General features: G+C 36.0%; 1 protein-coding gene across 1 annotated transcript in view; it reads left to right on the top strand.

Annotated features, from left to right (window-relative positions):
- Positions 1-297: 297 nt before the first annotated feature.
- The window catches only part of Fut9 (fucosyltransferase 9), a 33,088-nt gene continuing 11,239 nt past the window's right edge, over positions 298-22,146 (top strand). The window contains exon 1 of the mRNA XM_076859912.1: positions 298-452. The gene's annotated coding sequence lies outside the window, so the exon portion shown is untranslated. The remainder of the gene's footprint in view (positions 453-22,146) is intronic.

Below are 22,146 nucleotides of genomic sequence, written 5' to 3'. Positions count from 1 at the left end.
TGAGTTTTTGGGGATCAACTCTTATCTAAACCATAATCCAAACCACTTTGTATATTTGCATTGTTTCCTGGTCATATTCTAAAGCATTAACTCTTGCAAAAGAGCAGTTGACTCCCAGGTGTTTCAGGGTCTTAGACTAAATTTTGTCTTGGACAAATTGTGTTGCTCTACCAATCATGATTTTGCCCTAACAATGAGGAATCGACCAGACTAATGACTTCTTTTCTGAAGCTGAACTGAGACAATGTCCTCAATTCTTTCAGGGACTATTTAAAATTAAAAGACCATTCCTCTGGCTCTCAATTCCTGGACATTATAGTGTAGAAGATAAATCCTGGAGCTCGTCAAAGAGAAAGAAACAGTGCCTCTCCAAGGCCATAACCCCGTCAACCTGGTTCTCCTTCCCAGATAGCACATCCAGCTCTGTATTTACTTTACTTTATTGAGTAAAGGTAAGAAATTATATTTTCATTTCATCCCTGTCCTACACCTGCTTTTCTCTCAACTAAATACATCCCTAATACTATATTGTCCGCTAAGCAAAGTTCAAGAAATATGGTCTCTTTAAAAGAAACCGAGAAAAATCAATGATCTGGAGGCTAAATATATAAATCCGGTCATCAAATATTATAACTACTTCATGACTTTAGCTGTGATGTTTGCTAGCATACAGTTATCATAGTGCACCTAGTTTAATGTATATCTAATTGTCATGTGAATATAAAATGTAAACTTTATTGTTTATAACTACTCTGGCCTTCTTTCTAAGCTATCAACCATCAAGAAAAATAAATAAGAAATGAACATTATGTTTTAAAATAAATCCTGTCCAATGTTTTACACCATGGATTACAATCTTTTTTTATAAAGGGCAAGGTAGTGACCATTTAAGGTTTGCAGGCCATATAGACCACTAATTGATGGCTAATTCATGGGATTAAGAGAGAGACCCAGTAAGCTGGGACAGCATTATTTTGGGTTACCTCAGTGAGTCAGTGAGGGTGTTTCTAAAGGGATTGTCATTTGAATAAGTGAACTGAACAAGGATGATCCACTTTCATCCAGTGCGGTGTACACCGTTCAATCTACTGAGATTAAAAAAAAAAGCAGAGAAAAGGAAAACACGCTATTTCTCTCTTCTGGATCTGAACCATCTATCTTCTCCTCCTATTGCGCATCAGAACTCTAGGTCATCTGTCCTTCTGACTGGGACTTAAACACTAGTGGTCCACCAGGTTTTCCTGTCTTCAGCCTTGAACTTTGACTTATCTCATTGGCTCCTTTTGTTCTTAGCTATGGACTTGAACTGAGCCATGATTCTAGCTTCCCTGGCTCTCCAGTTTGCAGAAAGCATGTCTCAGCCTTTACAATCACATGAACCACTTCCATTAATAAACCCCTTCTCATCGAGTGGGGGGAGAGATTGAGATCTCCTACTGGATCTGTTTCTCTGGAGACACTTGATTAATACACAGTTTCTCTTGCAATTATTCAGCTCTATCATTTTGTAGTGAAAACAGCAGCCATAGACTGTATATAAATGTGATTTTTTCCAGTAAAATATTATTAAAAATCAGGCACTGACTGAATTTGGCATATAGTTTGCTAACTACTGATTGAATAAGTCCTTTTTTTTCTAATTTTAGATTGTTATTTCTTTCACATAGTCTGTTTCCACCTGCTTTTCTCCCTTAAATAAAAGAGAATGAGAGGTAGCATCTTCCTGCCTACTATCTGCCTACCTCAGAAGCAAGCTCCTTGTCCGCCTACTTCTGGCTTGTCCTTGTGGTTTAAATTCTAAGGCAAGGATAATTTGAGATTTGGGACATCCCCAAAAGGACACTGAGTTGAGCTGCCTGGCTACACTGGATCCCCCTCAGTTCCTTGGTCATTCTGCCTTTCCAGGGGTCTGATTGTGGTTCCCGCCTGTCTCAGGCCAGTGGGCAGCTCTGCAGTCCCACAAACCACTTCACCTCATTATGGCAACCACCTCTGACAAGCTTTCCTCTTCATGTGCATCCCACACACATATATGTAAACCAAGAGCAATTTGAGGAAATATCCCCCAAGATCTCAGGTGTTTGAATATACTAACCAAGTTTATTTTGATTGTTTCTGTGGTTTGGAAGAGACTTGCCTACTTCTGTATGTTTTTAATACTAACCTAAATCATCTATCACTCTCCATTTAGGCCAAAGCCCAGAGAGCTTCTCTCAATATTAAACTTAGTTGTGTTATAAAGAGAATAAAGGCATCTGAAAAATATCTCAAAATAATAACTAAGCTTGCATCTTGCACTATATTTCAGATGCTGAAAATTATACTCTCCTTTCTCCTTTTATTTATTTTCTAATGATTCCTAATTAACAGACCTCACCTCTGAGGTAGATGAAGTAGACAGGTCTGATAGGATAAAGACAGTGAATTGAAAAAAATCCAAGAAGGGAAATTTATAAATAAATTTCAAAATATCACTCTGTTTTATAAATGTACCTGTGTTTCCTGTGCAAAAACCTCTCTAGGTAACCATCATTATTCTAAGCCTTTATTTACTCATAGTTGTAAGGGAATTCCATTTTTGAAAACACTAGAAAAATTATCAGACTTAAGAACAAATTTCAGTATCCACCTACTCTGCCATTCTGTTTAACCAGACCATCCTGGGTCCGGGAGCCAGGACACAATGGCAGGAAGAAGGATGTACAAGAATATGTACCAAGATAGCCAAAACAAACTTCTGATCCAGCAAGTTTTTACTTTTGTAAATTTGCATTTGTTTGAGTATTAGTCCTAATCCACTTGACTCAGTGAATTTGGATTTTTTTTTTCATTTTGAATTTTAAATATCACAATTGTATTTTCTTATTTCATGAGGAGAGAAGGCAGTGAATTTATTATAGAAAGAGTCTTGGAACAGATTCTACAATATAGCATTAGAATTCCTGTTGTGTCACTACATATATGATATTGGTAATAATTTGAACTTTAACATCTATTTCAAAATACCTTTAAGCTACAGTATAAGGATGTAAGAGTGGGTAATCACAAAGATATCTTCCAGTGAAAAATTGAGTCTTATTTTCTATTGTTATTAACCCAAATTCTTGTGAATGTCTTCATCTATAGTTAATATAAGAATTGAAAATATTTTCATTGTCAATTAATTGAGAAGGATTAATTAAGTAAAAGATAACAATAGTCTTTTAATAATTTCATAATTTTAGAGTTATTTATGAAACTAAACTCTTCACTTGATTAACTATTTAAATTGAAGGTATATAAACTACAATATGTAAGAGTCTTATGCTTATTGATATATAATACTATTTAATATAATAAATACAATAGAAAATAGTCAACCTCCCCTCTCGTTGCTATATATACTTAATTTGACTATTGAATCGTGTCTATATTTGCTTTACATAAACATCTACTACTGGTAATTCATGTAATTTCATGGTGAAAAAATTATATTCTTTTGCTTTAAGTATCTCAAGCACATTTGTATTTTACAGAATTATCATCTAACAACAACAAAAAAAGAAAACCTTTGCAACAGTTGTAGTTTTGAGAAAAACCCACTCTTTCAATGCATGAAAGTTGTTGTATTTAGAAATTTTTAGATATTTGCAGCTTAGGTGTTGTTACCACATATTGCATATGACCATATAAACTGTATCCTTCTCCATTTCAAAGAAAGAAAGATAAAATGACGCAGGGTTAGAATATTTTCTTGAACTTTCATTTATTTGTATCTAAGACATTGCCTCATTTGATAGATATTCGTACCTCCCGTGTAGCAGAAATTCTGATATGTACAAGAAATAGAAAACACAGTACTTGGTCTATGCTTCCTTGAGCTTATGTTCTGATCAAGAAAGAGTAAAATTATGTTCTCATTATAATTCAAGTGACATATCAGAGACATGAATAGCAGTTTGGGGAGCATAGAGGAGGAACATATTATCAAGGTAAAATATTTTAAAGATATCTGTTACTCAAAAAGACTTATATGTTTACTACTTCTGTGTGCTGTTGTTTATGAGTTAAGGGAGTTCCTTTTATTCAGTTTAGTGTCGATTCATAGCATTATGTCACAAACACACAAACCTAAAAGCATGTTTAATGAGCAATGGTTATATGCAATGCAAGGCTTTAGGTAAGTTAGTTTGCCTGCTGAAAAAAATAAATGGAATTTCAGTGCATAAGAACTGAATGATGAATAAATGACAATGAGTGAAAAATTACTTACTCTCAAAGAGAACACCTGAAAAATATGTTTTCAGAAATTGAAGGTCAAAGAGGGGCAAACTACATCAGAGAAAATTAGTTTCTTAATCTCATGGAGCCAGATTTGCCTATTGAGCATAGAGCTTATGACAAAATAATTGTCCAGTAATTACTCTAAAAAATGGAACAAAATCAAATTAAAATGAAGCAAATTGCCTTTTGCATTGCAGCCAATGACAAGTAGTGACACATTCATGCTGCAAAATACCACTTTCTTTTTGTGCGAAGTGACCTACTGCTAGATGATTAAGTGACTAAGCAGTCCCATGTAAAATTTCTTGCAACTCTCTCTTTCAGAAGAAGTTTGGTTTTTTTTTTAATTGCTACTGCTACATGTGGTGATCTCATATTCAATAAGAAAAGCTATATATTTAAGATATACACATGCATGTGTGACAACCATCAGAATTCATATTTACTAAGTGCTTGCTCTGTTCCAGGGACTGTCCCAGGTAGTTTATATGTATCAATTAATTTTACATGTACAAATATAAGAGGTAGGTATTCTTGTTTGTAGATAACAGCTGGGATGTAGAAAGGTTGAAGAGATTGCCCAAAAGTTTTAAAGATAACCAATTAGATCCAGGATTTGAAACCAGTCTTGCTGTGTCCAGAGTGAGTATTGTCAGTGAGAGAAGTTTACATCACTGTGCCCCACCTGGTCCAGACACCAGTGGTCTTCCAGTTTACATTTTTAAAATTTATTTATTTTTCATATTTTATTGGTATATTGTAGTTGTACATAGTGGTAGAATTTGTTGTTACACATTTATACATACACAAAATATAACAATATAATTGGGCCAATATATTTCCCAGTTTTTCCCCTTTTCCCTTTTTTCCTTCCCCCTTGTTTCTTTACTGATCTCCCTTCAATTTCTTGTTCTTTTCCTGTTTACATTTTTAAAATATACAATCTAAGTCTGATTTCACATAACTAAAAGTAAAGAATCTTTTATTTGAGCTATAGATGAAGACATAGGGGATAGGTTCAGTCATCTGTTTAATCTGCTACATATATAATCCTACTATTATAGCTTGAAAGACAAAGGGATGCCATTGAAGATCTGTGGATGTCTCAGCCATCACAAGAAGACATTCATGATTTGCTTCTGCTTTCCAGACTCAGAAAAACAATTTTATTTCAGCACCTGGAAATAATCAGTCATATTTACATACACAAGTAGGTAAATGAGCCTTGAGTTCATAATCCCCATGCTACAAAAACTTCTTAGTATTTCTACCTGATACATAAAATAAATATTAACAACAACATTAGTATTTATTTTGTACTTACAATTTGCTAGGACCATTATAATGCCTATAATATTTCTAACACATCTTATAGGCATCACTGCACTTAGGAGTGCCCAAGAGCAGAAAAACATAGTCAATTCTGGGCATATATGCAAAAATACTTGGGTGAATATAAGCACTAAGTTGAACAGAAAATTAGGGTTATGCCCATAATACAAGGGAAAAAAAATCTGTTGAAATAATATTGTATCAAAGACCCAATGTGAAAAATTATAGGATACTGATTATCCTATAAAATTATAGGATAATAGATTAAAAAAAACATTTAATTTAATAAATCAAAAAATATAGTTGTTACTTGATTTAAAAGTGGAAGAAAAATCAATAGTCTTAACATAAGAACACTATCTATTTTATATAAGGGCCAAATATTACACAGTTCTTTCAAGAATATATAAATCATCATATTTATTTAACTTTATTCCAGAAGTTCTAAGCCAATTTTTTTTTACCTGTTGAAAGTTATAAATAAAATTGTTATTTGCAAAGCCTATGCTTATATAACTTGGAGACAAAAGAAATAAGCACAAAATTTTTACAATTAATGAATTCTATAATTTGGTTCAATAAAATATTAAAAAATCCATAATTTTGCTCTATTTCATAAATACTCAGGACATTAAAGGAAGTAAAACAGTCAGTATGTAGCAGCCAAAAAGACAATGAAGGATGAAATGATTTAGAAAAAAGTAAGTATTTCCTATGTAGATAACCACCACCCTTTACTCAGGTATATGAATGACTTTAATTGACTTACATATGTGTTCACTAAGAACTACTTTCAGAGTGTCATTTTATACAAATCATTGAAATATATATAATGATATATTTCTTCAAAATACAAATATATTTCAAGGCATTTTAGACACATACATGAAAGTGAGAAATAAAGCCTTAGAAAAAACACATGAAGGAAAGTTATGTTGCCAATACCTTTGGGAAGAATTGACTATGTAACTGAAAAATATATTGAGCTTTTCCTTATTGTATATTAAGTATGAAAATATTTCCCCAGAATTAAAAGTCTAATATAAAATAATCATAAACAAAAGTTAGAATAATATATCAGTTTGACTGGTTTTTATTTGAGATGCTTTAAGAGGAAAAATACAAAGAGAATCAAAGGGGAAATGAGACACATTTGACTATATAAGATATAATAACCTTTGTATACAAAAACATGAAAGAAAAATAAAAAACAATTTGCACAAAACTTTGAAACAAAAGGAAATTGAAGAAATATTGTCATTTATAAATGTAACTGATAAAATGTTCCTTTGACAGCACATTTAACAGTAAAATTCATTTGTAAAATAGATAAATGAGCAATTCAATTAAAAATAAATATGAATAGCTAAAAATAAGCATATTTCATTAGAAATCAAAGTGAATTAAACCGAAATTTAACAGATCATATACTTTTTATCAAATGCAAAAAGAAGAGGCACATACATTTTAAAAGACAATATTAGGTTTTAATAAAGGAGATCTTTTCTACTTTAAAAAGATAAAAGAGTTTTTATCTCTTTCAGTAAAGACATATTTTCTTAAAATTACTCATGATGTTTCATGTAGTTTTATTTCTTTTCTAAATCAATCATAAGAGGAAAATTTTTAATGTAGCCATATAGTTTTGTACAAATTGAATATGTGGCAATATTTATATTAAGGAACTGAAAATAATCCATATAACAAACAATATATGAATGTTTAAGTTAGTTTCAGTATATTTATCCAGCTAAAGATTTTTCAGTCATTAAAAATCAAGCTTTTTTTTAAATGACTTTGAGAAAATGCTCAAACACAAATTGCAAAAACTCAGAAGAAAAAAATATCTATATATATTGGTTCTCACTATTGTTTTGAAACATTTCACACACAACTGGCCATTGAAAATAGTTGATAGTTAAAATAACAAAACAGATCTACACAACAAAGACTAGAAAACCACAAAAAATATTGTGATTCTTTATATGAGTTGCAATATAGACTGCTGGCACTTAATTATATTTGTGTATTCTCAGAAACGTATATAATAAATATTGAGTTAATACAAAAAATCAGATTATCGAATCTGACTTTCTTCAATCAGAGTGTGTAAATATCAAGGTTTGCTAATAGTTTAAGGCTGTATTTAGCGAAGTGGCAGAAAGAGATCTGAAATATTGTACTAGTGAACACAGAGTCTCAGGTCTACATAGTAGAAGCCCCCTGTGTCACTCACATAGTGGGGAGTATGCAAGTTATCCAACAGCTCTGTATTTTACTAAGATGTTGGATTGCTTATGGGACATTCTCTAAAGAATCATGCCTCTTAATTTTACTAAAGTTTAGGTTAGTTTACAACAACTTCTTCCTTAAAGTTATTTCCTAGAAAAGAATTCTTCCAGCAAATTTATTGTCTGTTGGCTTCAATCAAAGTCAAGTTTATCAGGTTTACAACATTACACCAGGTCACAAACTTTCCTCTCCCTTACTCTCCAGGAACTTTTGCTTGGTAAACAGGAGGAATCTTAGAATAGCTGTTTTAACTCCTTCTTCCCCCAAATTACTAATTCAGTTTTTTTTTTTTCCCAAAGAGAATGAAAGGGGAGAAATAAAATAGTCATAGTGCTTGCTACAAATTGGAAAGAAACGTGACCAACACCAGATAAGAGTCAGCAGTTCACTGCAATAATCAGAAATAAGCGATATAGGCTAAGTAGGATGGAGAAGGGGAGCAAGATTTAATACATATGACCACATTTCAATTGAATAAATGTAGTAATTGACTAGATATATGGTTAAAGGAGTTGAAGAAATAATGATTTACAATTGAAGTCCTGGGTGGGCAAGTGGCTGTTTATGGAGACAGAGAAAACAGGAGCAGTGTTTGGGTGGGTATATGTTCTTTAATAGAACATAAGACAACTATGACTTTATTTAAATTGTGAAACAAACCAGTAAAAATACAGAAATTAAACATATAGGGGAAATGAAGGCTAATTGATGGCATGAAATCATTTTATTCATTTAGATTCCAGAACTTAATGGGGGAGATCAGCCTTAGATACAGAGACAGTAGTCTTTTCCACTGTGGTGCAAAGAAAGAAGAGTGTTTTCTTTTGATGGATTCTTTGTGTGCCTTCCATTTTCTCTATAGTGTTCACAAAATATGGCACTTCTTCTGGATATTTTAACTACTTGGCAAACTGAGTATTCAAATAATCATTGATTAGGAATGAAATCAGAGCAAGAGAATTAGATGACCCTTGAGAAAGAAGCCAATGGAGCCAAGGGAATGTCCTCATATCACACCCCTGCCATCACCACCAAGGAGTGAGGCATTTGTAGCTCAAAGACTAGCATTTCTCACCATGAAATTTTTGTTGTTGTTTGTTTTTTTAAAGAGCTCCCCTTTTTCACCTTTCTCCTAATAATATCATCATCTTTTTAATAATGTTGATCAGTTCATTTTCACATTTTTCACTTGCAGGTTGATTGAACTTAGTTTTTTCTTAAGATCTCTTTAGCAACGTGTTTGTCCTATTGTCTCTTATGCTTTTGACTTATTCATAGCTCATTCTTCCTATTTCAGTTGTACTGGCTTGTCCTTTTATTGTAAATTTAACTTGAAGTTTAAGGAACTCATTAACTACAGTGATATATTTTTATTTAATCCCAGTAAAGCTGCTGCTAATTAGTTTCACAGGAGTTCAAAAGATGATCAGCCTGCAAAATTTGGTCTGATCTGGGAACTGTTGCCATGGCAATGCCCCTTCCAATACAGTGTTTACCTTTACAGGTATATGTTCTCTCTTTTACTCCCGCAGTGTTCTTCTTACAATCTTGTTATCATCCTTTGATACACAAGATGGTGTTTATTTTATAACTGCATATTATTCATGGTTCTCCAGAGAAACAGAACCAAACAGAAAGAGATTTGTGATATGTATATAATAAATACAGAAAAAAAAAAGTTTTATATATAGAAAGATATTCATTTTAAGGGATGTACATAGAAAGATTTATTAGGAGGCATTGGCTCACATGATTATAGAAGCTAACAAGTTGAAAGATTTTCCATCTGCAAACTAGAGAACCAGGAAAGCCGATTGTAGAGTTTGAGGGCCTACAAGTAGAGAACCCATGGTGAACATTTCATTCCATATTGGAAAGCCTGAGAACCAGGAGCATAGAGAGCAGAAGATCCACTTCCTGTCTCAATCAGTTGGGCAGAGAGCAAATAAAGCCCTCCTCCACATTATTGCTGTATTCAGGCCTTCAACATACTTGATGGTGCCCACCACGCTGAAGAGGGCCATCTGCTTTACTCAACCCACCAATTCAAATACTAATCTATGTCAGAAGCACCCTCACAGACACACCCAGAAATAACAGTTTAACCATCTATCAGGTACCCCATGGCCCAAACAAGTTGACATATGAGATTAACTTAAAAGGGCAAGAATTTCATGTTAGGAAAAAGGATGTAGAAAAGAGTCAAGAAGAATAAGCCAGTTGGTCTTCTGGGGACTTATTATCTTACTACCCCCAACTACAACTTTTATTGTTACCAGATAGAGGACAAGAAATTAAATAAAATCTTCTAAGAGAGCAGCTATGAGTGTCTCAACAAATTCAAAACTGCTTTGTTGGTGGAAAAGTTTGATTCAGACATCCAGTTTTCCAATAGCAACATAAACCCAAAAACACTGAAAACAGAGGGTGAGAGCTTATGGAAGAGTTAGATTTAGAAGTCTAGGCCCAAACTTTCAGTGGGCATGAGGAGTGACACGGGGTCAAGTGAATTCTCAAATTCATGGTAGCTCAGTGATGGAGGGCTAATAGGATCAGTAGGTACTTGTGGTTGTCAAAAAGGTTTGGGATTTATATGAAACTCTCACGATCTTTCACTGAAACAACTGGAATGTACTTTGAAGAGCAGAAAGTCTCTGTGACAATACCAATGAAGGATCAAACTATTACACTATGTTCACTAAAAGCTTATGACTTATCTAGTAGTCTAGTGAAATACAAGAAATTCAGATTGTCAAAATTTATGAAGAAGGAATCCTTTACTCTGTTTTATGCAATGATTGAAGTCACTATGTGTAAATCCTCTAAGAATACTCACTTGGTGGTATTCTAACAGCAGCCCATTTTGAATTTTGAACCTAACTCTTGCTGTTCCGTCATTGCAATTCATTTTAAAACTGATATGGTTTGCTTTTCCTTTCCCTTCTGTCTCTCCCTCTCCCTAACATTGGGGGAGCAAGATAAATCTTCTTCCTGTCCTAGGCTGAGTTATTCATCCTTGTGCACACACACACACCACAGAAATATAGTAATGCAGACTTTGGGATGGCACCAGAAGACTATCTCTAGAGTCTACAAGTAAATCATGACCTGTGAAGAGGCACCCTTGGATTGTGGCCTTTGAGACTTCTCTTTAAAAGCCCTTTGTTCCCCCTGATGGTCATAATCACAGACTCTGGTGCAGAAGTCCCCCGTGTTTCTCCTTTACTAACAAAGCAATAAAACTTTTTTTCCTTTTTTTCTCAAAACTGTGTCTTCATTATTAGATTGACATCAGGGACAAGGACCCAAATTTTGGTAACAAATTGGCACCCAATGTGAGGCCCAAGAGCAGCCCCCACTCCACCCATCTTTAGGCAAGTCTGGTATTCTGAGTAGTCCCTTCCATGCTGAGGATTCACGGTGACTGGTGAGTTTGTTGAGAACTAACTGCTGAAGAATTTGGAGACAAGGTAAAATTGCCTCTGGCCAAACCAAAGGAGCTGAGAGAAGTGGGGAACTGAAGAACAGCTGCCTCCGAAGTCTCCTTTTGCTTCTGGGAACTCCTGCCTTCTCCTCTTGAACAGCAGGGGTTGCTCCTCCAACTGGTCTAGTTTGAAATAAAAGGAAACTAAACACAGTAAATTTGTGACATCTTGACAATCTGGTAAGCTTCCATGGTGTACATACCAAGACCCTTGATTCTACACATCCGGTTCCCCTTCCTGGCAACATATGTGACACCATTAGTATAGGAGTCACCATTAACTAGGAGTAGAAAAATTAGGTTATTTTTTCCCCCTGTTTGGTCTGTTTATTTTTTTAATTATTAGTTGTTCAAAATATTACAAAGCTCTTGACATATCATATTTCATACATTTGATTCAAGTGGGTTATGAACTCCCATTTTTACCCTGTATACAGATTGTAGAATCACATTGGTTACACATCCACGTTTACATACTGCCATGCTAGTGTCTGTTGTATTCTGCTGCCTTTCCTATCCTCTACTATCTCCCCTCCCCTTTCCTCCCATCTTCTCTCTCTACCCCATCTACTGTAATTCATTTCTCTCCTTGTTTTTTTTTTCCCCCTTTCCCTCGCTTCCTCTTATATGTAATTTTGTATAACAATGAGGGTCTCCAGAGAGAAGGGAAATTGCATGGAAATGGTCTGTTTATTTTAAAGATTCTCATCTGTTGGCCCTGGTTTCGAGGATCCCCTTTGGTTATCTGTCTCTGTTTTTGTTCCTATCTGTTGCTGGCCCTTTAAGACATGTGCCTTGTTGCATTGATTCTATTGGTAATCTCTTGGCAAAGAGCTTGGCTATAAGTCTGTCTAAAAAAACAAGATGGCGCTTTATCATAACACAATCTGGCCTTTAAATGGCTTTCTGAATTGTTATACAATCTTGCAATTGGAGTTGGTCTGTCAGAGGTAAAGTAAGTGGGAAAAAAAAAACTCCATATGTATACTTATTCATTTACATGAAAAGGAGTCTGAACAGCTAGAAACTAAGTTGATAGTACAAAAGGGCATTGTCTGATGTGTGCTCAGATAGCAGGACACCAAAAGAAAGGTTAACACACACACACACACACACACACACACACACACACACACACACACATTTAAATCCTTTCAATCCAGTGCTAGGAATTTCAGCACTGCTTCTCAGCTTAGCCCTAGGCAGTCAGATAATTCCTTTCATTTCCCCCTAGGCTGGTGGGGGGGGGAATCCCAGGAAAACTAGATCTGGCCTCTGCCCTATCTTCCATCCCTTTTTGCCCAGGGAGGTTAGAGGCTGCTGGCAAAAAAGGATGTGGCAATGGGTACTGACACTGCCTGAGGCCAGGAATGGTCTTCTCCACTTTAAAATCTGACAAGACACCCCATTTGGCCAAGGGACAACAATCATTAGGGCACAAGAATTCTTGCTATAACAGTATCCCACCAAACTAAATTCACAGGGAAATTGGCAGGATAAATAACTACATGCAGAGAAAACAAACTATGTCTCAGAAGTTGATAATGAAAGTAGAGAAAAAAACTATAACTTCTTGAGCTCTGGACAAAAGTAGCAGCTATAAAAATAGAGCTGAACAACTTCAGGGTACTAAGGTCTAGCTACAAATTCTAAAGGCCCTGAACTGCTCTGACTGTACTGTAGATACACCAAAAACAGCAGGAGCATGTAGAGATAAAGAGCCACCTGTTTGGACTCAGCACTGGGAACTAGGTCCCTCAGGCCCTCGTTGTAAACCTGAGACCAAAGCAGCCTGCCTTTACTTGCTCCCTGACCTTGTGTATCCTGAACCAATTGCTGAGCTCTTTTGCCTGCCAGCCAATAGATCTGGGTGGATCCCTGCCTATTGCCCAGAGAGCTGAGATATGAAGGACTCCTGGAGTCCCTCTTTTTTTCTGCTGGTTTCTATAGAGAGTGGTTCCTAAAAATTTCTGTATGTTTGATGTGACCTTCTATGAACATAGAGCTGCAGACATTAAAAAAAAAAAAAAAAGCCTTCAGTGGACGAGGAGAAAAAACTGATATAATCCCCTCATGGCTAGTTGATATTGCCCTTAAGGTATGTTATGCTTGGAAGAAAGAGAAACTAAAGGCAACTCAGATCCCCGAAAAGGAATCTTCAAGTAAGCCTAAAGAAAGGAATATAAATTACCTCCATCCATGAAATATTAATATACCTACAGTTTAAAAAAAAAGGTCCCATAAGAGTTTCAGATTACAATTGATAGTGGGAAAGTGACTTAAATTTGACAATATCATGATAATGATGGCAGCCTTAGCTCTAGCACCTTAAATAGAATCTGAGGAAAAAAGACTAAGACATAGTTTTGTATATGCCAAATTGAAAATTGTTGTATACATTAAATACTCAGATAACCTTCTCACCCAAAAAGCAACAACTTCCATTTAAAAGTACCATAGGCCATGGTTCCAGCTTTCACTTGCCACTCAGGAAAATGAAACTAAGTCTGTTCTGCTAAAGGGCCACAAAGAAGTGAATAAGGCTGTTTGGGCCAAACGAACCCTGGAATGGATGATGAGTGTAATCCCAATCAAGACTTTGTTTAAGGAAGAGGTAATGCACCCCAGGAGGAAACAATCAACACTCCTTTGAGAAAGAGACATCGATGGGACTCATTCTTTTCTGGAAAAAAAAGAAATTAAAACATGGATTGAATCAGCTTTATGAAATACCCTACCATATGCCTATTCTGCCCATAAGAAACCTTACAATGATAAGAACCAATATGTACAAGACTTAAGAGCTATAAACAATACTGTTTAGGATATTCAGCCCTAGTACCAAAGCCATATATCCTATTGACTATTTGCTTTTGAATGGCATTACTCTGATACCAAAGTAACTGCTGAGTATTTCTGGACTAACCCACCTCAGAGACTTAAAACCACTTCTACTCTGTTTAATGAAGTCTAACAAAAGACCTGTGAGAGATGCAATTGGATCAAGGAATCCTTTTACAACATGTGGATGATCTGCTTATAGCCAGCCCCAACTATGAACACTGCCTTTCAAACACTACTGCTTCACTAAACCATGGTACCTCATGTAGATATATGGTGTCCACTAAAAAGGCTCCGTTTTGTAAACAAGTTGACATCTTGGATTCCAGAATAGCCAATGGAACTGATGTTGAATGTCACATCAAAAGCAGCCTATTTTGAGCCTTTAAAAAGCCAGAAACAACAACAACAACAACAACAAAAAAAAACTGTTCTTTGTGTTCCTGGAATGTCAACACTCTGTCATACTTGGGTCCCTAATTTTGGACTAACAGCTAAATTGCTGTATAAGGCTTTAAATGGGGGGCACGACCTTGACTTGTACCTCAGAATGCCAGGTTGCCTTTGAGAAGTTAAAATAAAACTTCATGACAGTCCCTGCCCTAGGCCTATCTAACTTATAAAAGAAGTTCAGACTATGTGTACATGGAAAACAAGATACAAAGCTTAGGCAGGGGGTCACAAATTCAAAGCCAGCCTCAAAAATTTAGTGAGGCCCTAAGCAAATTAGCAAGACCCTATCTCAAAATTTAAAAAACTTAAAAGGGAAGGGGATGTTGTTCAGAGTTTTGGCACCCCTATATTCATACCCCCAGTCCACCCCCCCAAAAAAAGAAAAGAAAAAACAAGATACAGCTCTTAAATTTCACTTATAAACTGGAAGAAGAGATACTGTGACCAATAGTCTATTTGTCACAACATCTTCACCATACGGTGAAATGATAACTACTAGCTGACTGCAAGAAAGACAGGGAGATAATACCTCAGCCTAAATTATACCAATACACACACTTTTATATTGAGGAGAACAACAAATGGGCCAAAAAATGGGGTTTTAACTCCATGATAGAAGTGCCAAGGACAGACAAAATTCCTATGGACTTATACTGCTGCCTAAAAGACAGGTCTGGCCTTGGTTAAGCATTTACCTGAGAGTATGCACCGTGGGAGGGATACCTTGATGATCTTCATTCAGCAAGCCCCTATTTGTGAAAGTCACACCTCCAACAGACTATTCAGCAAGTAACTCAAAACTGTGTCTGGTAAACCTCAAATAATCCAAAGACTGTAAAAAGATAGGCTGTGTGAAAATAGAGCCTTTTGATGACCAACAAGTAAATTTTACTCAAATGCCCTATGCCATGGGAAGCTTGGGATATTAGCTTGACCTGGTAGGCTCCTTTTCTAGGTGATTCAAGGTTTATCCTACCAGAACAGAAAAGGCTTTAAAAATATTTAGAGTCCTCTTACAAGTGGACTTCTGATCCCAAGACACAGGGTCCTCTCCTTGGTACAAACTGACAATGGAGTGTCTTTCATGGCAGAAGTGAACAAACAATAGATAGACCAAGGAAGTTACACACATCCTGAAAAGCCCAATCGACAAGCAAAAGAAAACAGAAAAAGATTATTCACACCTTTAAAAAAGATGATGACTGCCAGTAGTAGTGGTGCACACCTCTAATCCCAGCAGCTCAGAAGTCTGAGATAGGAAGATAGCAAGTTCAAAGTCCACCTAAGCAATTTAGCGAGGCCCTGAGCAACTAAGTGAGACTCTGTCTCAAACTATTTTTTTTTTTTTTAAAAAAGAGCTGAGGATGTGGCTTATTGGTCAAGCACCCATGAATTCAATCCCCCAGTACCAAAAACGAAAAAAGATGGAGACTAAATTATGCCAAAGAACCCACCTACAATCACATGAAGTATTGACAGCTGCTCTCCTCCCAGAACCAAGCTTAAATTGATCCCCATAAAGAAATAGCATTTTTCAGAACCTTTCCTGGTATCCTGGTCGAGAGAGGAACATGTGGCTTAAAAATATTAGAACAGTATGAACAACAATAGAATATTGCTTGTTATACATAAGTGCCCTTCTTCCAGTTCCCTGTCAAGGTTGGAGTCACCTCTGTCAAAGGTCCAAAAAAAAAAAGGACAACAGGTAAAACCTTCTGTTCTAAGACACCCTTCATCATCTATTTTTCAGCCAGAAACAGCTTTGAGATGTCATCATCCATTTTTCCATAAAAATGGAAAGAAGAAATTGACAATGAGGAAATGTAATAAGGCCACTTAATGCTTTGATTATAACCCTTGTTGCTCTGAAGCTTACTTCAAAACTGACATGGTTTGCTTTTCCTTTGTCTTCTCCCTCTCTCCCTCTCTAACCTTGGGGGGGGAAAAAGTTTCCATCCCAGGCCGAGTTAATCTGTGCTGAGCACACATGTCACAAGAGTCAAGTAATTCACACTTAAGGATGGGACCAGAAGACCTAAGCAATGGCTATTTCTAAGCTCTACAAGTGAATTATGACCCCTGACAAGGCACACCTGTAATGAAGCCTTTGAATCAACTCTTTAAAAGCTCTCTGTTCCCTGTAAGTGAAAAAATCACAGACTCTGGGACAGAAGTCCCCTGTGTTTCTCCTCTGCTAACAAAGTAATAAAACTTCTTTTTCCTTTTTCCCAAAGTCATGTCCTCATTATTGGAATGACATCAGGGACAAGGACACAACTTTTGGTAATAGTGTCATGCACAGAATACTGAGATATAACAGATTTATTTTTTTTTTTACCTTAACACTTTCTTTTCTCTATGCATATTGTTTTTCGGCAACCTGGCACTTTGAGATCAGTTAATCTTCAAAGCTGACTCAACAAAACAGCACATAAAAAATTCATCTTAAAGAGAATGCAGCTACAGGGAATACAACCATCACAGAGGCCTCTATCAGCAATTGCATGTGTCATTAATCTGTGGTGTTTGTTAAATTGCTTTATAAACACCCAATAATAGAACAAAGTTCTAATACCCTGCTCTAATTCACCTGCCTACATTCTCTTGCAGGCAGAAATATAATTATGTAAACTTTCTAGTACTCTGGGCTCACAGTTTCTGGACACTGGTTTCCAGAATAAGAGCAGAGGCAAGTGTTGGTAAATCATCTTTTCTTGAGAATAATGGTTCCAGAGTAATATATGTCATAAAATAAACTTTGATTCATATAATTTATGTAAGTCATTGCAACTGTAAGCTGCAATCTCAATTCTCAAGTATTTTTAAACAGCACATTCAGGAATCAAGCCACCAGTGTCCTAATCTTTATTGACCACACTAACTGTATGACCTTAGGCAAATAGATGCATATTGGTTTCCTCCTTTGCCAAAATGGATGTAAATGCAGTGTATATTCCATCTGCTTGTCAATGTGATTTAAAGGAATTCACATTTGTAAAATGCTTAGAACATAGAGAGTGATTTATACTTATTTGTTAAGTGAACAAAAGGAAATATATTTTCCTGAAGATTAAATGATAAAATGTATATAAAAGTATAGGCTGATGCCATGGACATTGCAAATGCTCAATAATTATTATCTCTTTGGTATCTTGCAAAACATGTTGAGAGAAAGAATATGCCAGGTATGATTTAGGCACTAGGGACTGAAATCTGAGTTAAAAAAAAAAAAAAACAGGTCTCTGCCTTATGAGCCTAGTTACAGTTGAACAGGGGTGACAACATTAATCAAATACTCATACAAATAGAGTTCAACTTGCTACTGTGACAAATGTGCAAATATGACACATGAAACTATGATACATGCTAGGGAGCTTCGATTTGGTGTATTGGGAAGAAATCATCAGGAATCTTTCCATAAGCAACTGCCAGCAGAGTTGAGAGCTGTAGTACAAAAGTAGTAAATCAGTAGAGAGAAGAGGGAAGCCTTTGCAGGAAGAGGGAAGAGTGTGGTGATTGGGTTTGAGAGGGCCTAGCATGGCTATGCAGGGAAGTCAAAAGGAAGGAGGCAATGCAGGGGATGCAAAAGAAGGAAGACAGACTCCAGACAGAGGCATGGAGTCTATAGCCCAGGGCTGTTTCTGCCACATAAGGCCATTATAAAATTTATCTTAAAAGCCTTTGGAATTCATTGAAGGGCCTTAAACAAAAGGGTAACATGTGATCTAGGTTTGAAATATCACAGTCCTACAGGGGTTTTTTAATTTTAGCCTTACTTTAGTGTGAATTAGTTCTGCTCATAAACTCTTAAAAAATAGATTACTATGCCTTACCCCAGAGTTTTTACTTCCATACATCTGGGTGAGGGTGGGAGAATTTGCATTTCTAACTGGACCACAAGTGATAGTATAGGGGTGGAAAAAAGGATTCCTTTCTGGACCATCATAAAGGGTCCCTGACAACACCCCTATAATTTAGCAAGAGAAGAAAAAAGAAAAACAAATTTATTTGACATAGTTTTACATGACATAGGAAACTTTAGAATAAATACTCAAATATCTAAAAGAAATAATCCATTTTTATACCTATGTTAAATGAAATATGGATATCTATATAGAAATCTGATTGGACAAAAAGGGTGTGATCCTATGCTAATAGACTGAATGCAAGGCCTGTCTGTTCAGATTCTTCTTAGCCTCTGTGTGCAGTGTTCCCTTCTCTCTGGCATGGGGCAGGACACCTGAAATGCAGAACTTGTGATCTACAATAAGACAATATAGCTTCGAGAACTTCTTTATGGCCAGATCCAAGACAGAAAGAGGGAGAGACTGGAATAATATTTTTAAGCTTTATGGCTTGTTTAGAAGAAAAGAAGTTCTTGATCTTATTTCGCCTTGAGGAAAAGAAATTTTATGGCTTGCCTTGGGGACAGGAAGGGGAAGAAAGGTGATCAAGGAAGAAGAAGAAAAGCGGTGAGAAAAAAACCTTTGTTTCTGAGGTTTTCACTTTGGGGTATCACTTTGTTGTTGTTGTTGTTATTTTTAAGGAGAATAGCTATGTTAATTGCCCTAACTTGTCATTTGAAGAAACTGAATTTTCACCTTTAAAATAAAGGAATAATAATAATATAACAGCTCCAAATGAGGTGTGTGTGTGTGTGTGTGAGTTTGTGTGTGTGTGTGTGTGTGTGTGTTTGTCATTTGAAGAAACTGAATTTTCACCTTTAAAATAAAGGAATAATAATAATATAACAGCTCCAAATGAGGTGTGTGTGTGTGAGTTTGTGTGTGTGTGTGTGTGTGTGTGTGTGTGTGTGTGTGTTTGATTTTCATTGACTGGCTGCTATGGGCTACAACCTGACAATAATCACAGCAAATGCTGGTGCTGATGCTAAGTTATGAAAAACTGCTGGCCTCAAGGGACACCAAAAAATATGTTCTAGGAAAATGGCATAAAGGCACCCCTGACCCTATCTATACATTCTCTATGGTGGGAGGAGCATGAACTACATTATATTTGATCTCAGTATCAGCTCTGGATTGCTCTGGCTACAGATGAATCGGGAAAACAGAGCTTCCACAGCGAATAAACACAGTGATTAAGAACTAGGGACTGAGTAGAAAGGGGAGAGATCAGATGAAAAATCAAACTAAAAGAAGTTAATCCCTGAATTGGAAAAAAAAAAAATAAAGGATAGTGAATGTATAAAGTTCCTCAAATAAAGGAGTTAGTATTGCAGGGAAAATAACAGTTGTTAGTCCTCTCACCAATAAAAGCAAATATCTGGGACACAAATAAAAGCAAAACAGCAACAACAAAAAGGCCCATTCATTAGATTGTGTAAACAAAAAACTACTATAGAAATAAGTAAGAGAATGGGCGGTAGTGCTAGAGAGTATTTGGATCAATATTCAGGAAAAACATTGGCGACCCATACTGGTATTACTCGATGGCAACTTCCCCAGAGTGCGAGGATGAAAAGCGAAGGTTTACCCCTAGAAATACCAGAGATTGCATTTAAGGATCTTTGAGAAAGGTTCCAAAACACAAATTTGATAGCGTTCCAGAGATCAACCAGTGTCTTCTTGCCAAAAAGTAAATGGCATCTCTCCCAAGGCAGGAGCCATTTCGCTCAGAATCTAATGGGCAGGATTGTGGGAACTAAGAGCCGGAACGCCCACAAGAAGATTCAATAGAATTTGAAGTTTCAAAGGAATCTTGGAAAATGCAGTGATGAAAGTATAATATACAGAGTACATTTTACTCTGTATAGTAAAATGCAGAGTATAATTTAGCATATAATAGTGAAAGCATAAAGCTTTTGTTTTTAGTTCTGTATATGTTCTTAGCATAAAAATTGTAAGGAGGAGTAAAAGCAAAATAAAGCAATAAAAAAAAGAGAGAAAAAAAATAACCCAGGTAATTTAAGTTGTGAATATTCAGTGTGGTGTTCAAAATTTTGCATAACCCCAAACAAATATGATGATACTAATACATAATCATAATATGGTTATCAAGTTATTTTCTGAGCCTGCCTGAACAGATTACTAAAAGTTCTAGGTTAGAAAACACTACCAAACGCTCAGTGGAGTCAATATGGCAGTTTATATAAAGTGAAGTGATGTGTTTGCAGTTTTGAGAACTTATATACTGTGTAGTGTTTATATTTTAAAAAAAAATCTGGATGACTATAGATATATTTTGAAGGATTTCAGTTATGTAATTTGGATCCTGAAGAAAATTTTAAAAAATGAGGAGGGAAGAATATCAGTTGGGTTTTCTGCTTATTTGGGAGGGAGCTTTTTTTGCTTGGGTTTATTTCAAGCAATAAGATCAATTACAGCTAGGGTAAACAAAAATGAAGTTATTAGAAGGTTTTGGAACTAAAAGAACACCTAGAGAACTTAGTCCAGAAAGGTGAGATCCAGAGCAGCACCATGAACTCACATTGCAGAATTTACATATTATCTTCTGAGGAACACTGCTGTGATGAATCAGCTCCAAGATTTTTCACACTTGATACTCCTCTTCAAGTTTAATGTCCACAAGGAAGTTTGAATGGCCTGATTTTACTGCTCAACATTGGTCAGGGAAGGGAAAGCTCCAAAGATTATACCCAAGAGAGGTGAGGTAATATTTCAATAGAAAACTGAAGAGGTTGCTGAAGAAGGGGGAGTGATTCCAGGCAGCAAAAACAAACCCTTATGCTACACAATGCTTTAATGCAATACGTTTATAGAGTAACTTTAAAAAAAAAAGAAAAGGCTGTTGTCATAAAAAATTAGAAAACTCTGCTCATATTCATTAGGAACTCTTCCTATATATTTTATCCAGTCATTTATATTTTGAATTTAGGGGAGAGTTTTATGAGTGTATGGATAAAAATGATGATAGTTTTTTTTCTTTTTTTTAAAGAGAGAGTGAGAGAGAATTTTTTAATATTTATTTTTCAGTTATCGGCGGACACAACATCTTTGTTTGCATTTGGTGCTGAGGATCGAACCCCGGCTGCACGCATGCCAGGCGAGCGTGCTACCACTTGAGCCACATCCCCAGCGCCCAAAATGATGATAGTTTGCATAGAAAGCTGAAGACAACTACTATCATAAGAAGATCACCTAAGAACTCTGCTGTTGGTTCTTTAAAGGGGAATAATAGCACAACAGCAAACACACAGTGCTTACTGCTGTTCAGACACTATCTGAAGCACTTCACAGGTTTTTATTTAAAAAAAAAAATGTCAAAGTGTGGTATTATGTGGCCATTCTTATTTTTTGGGGGGAGGGGTATTGGGGATTGAACTCAGGGGCACACAAATACTGAACCACATCCCCAGCCTTATTTTAAATTTTATTTAGAGAGAGGGTCTCACTGAGTTGCTTAGCATCCCACTGTTGCTGAAGCTGGCATTGAACTCCACAATCCCCCTGACTCAGCCTTCCGCGCCACTGGGATTACAGTGTGTGCCACTGCATCTGACT

The sequence above is a fragment of the Callospermophilus lateralis genome, chromosome 6 (genome assembly GCF_048772815.1).
Source record: "Callospermophilus lateralis isolate mCalLat2 chromosome 6, mCalLat2.hap1, whole genome shotgun sequence".
Lineage (NCBI taxonomy): Eukaryota > Metazoa > Chordata > Mammalia > Rodentia > Sciuridae > Callospermophilus > Callospermophilus lateralis.
This window is presented reverse-complemented; position numbering and strand designations above follow the sequence as displayed.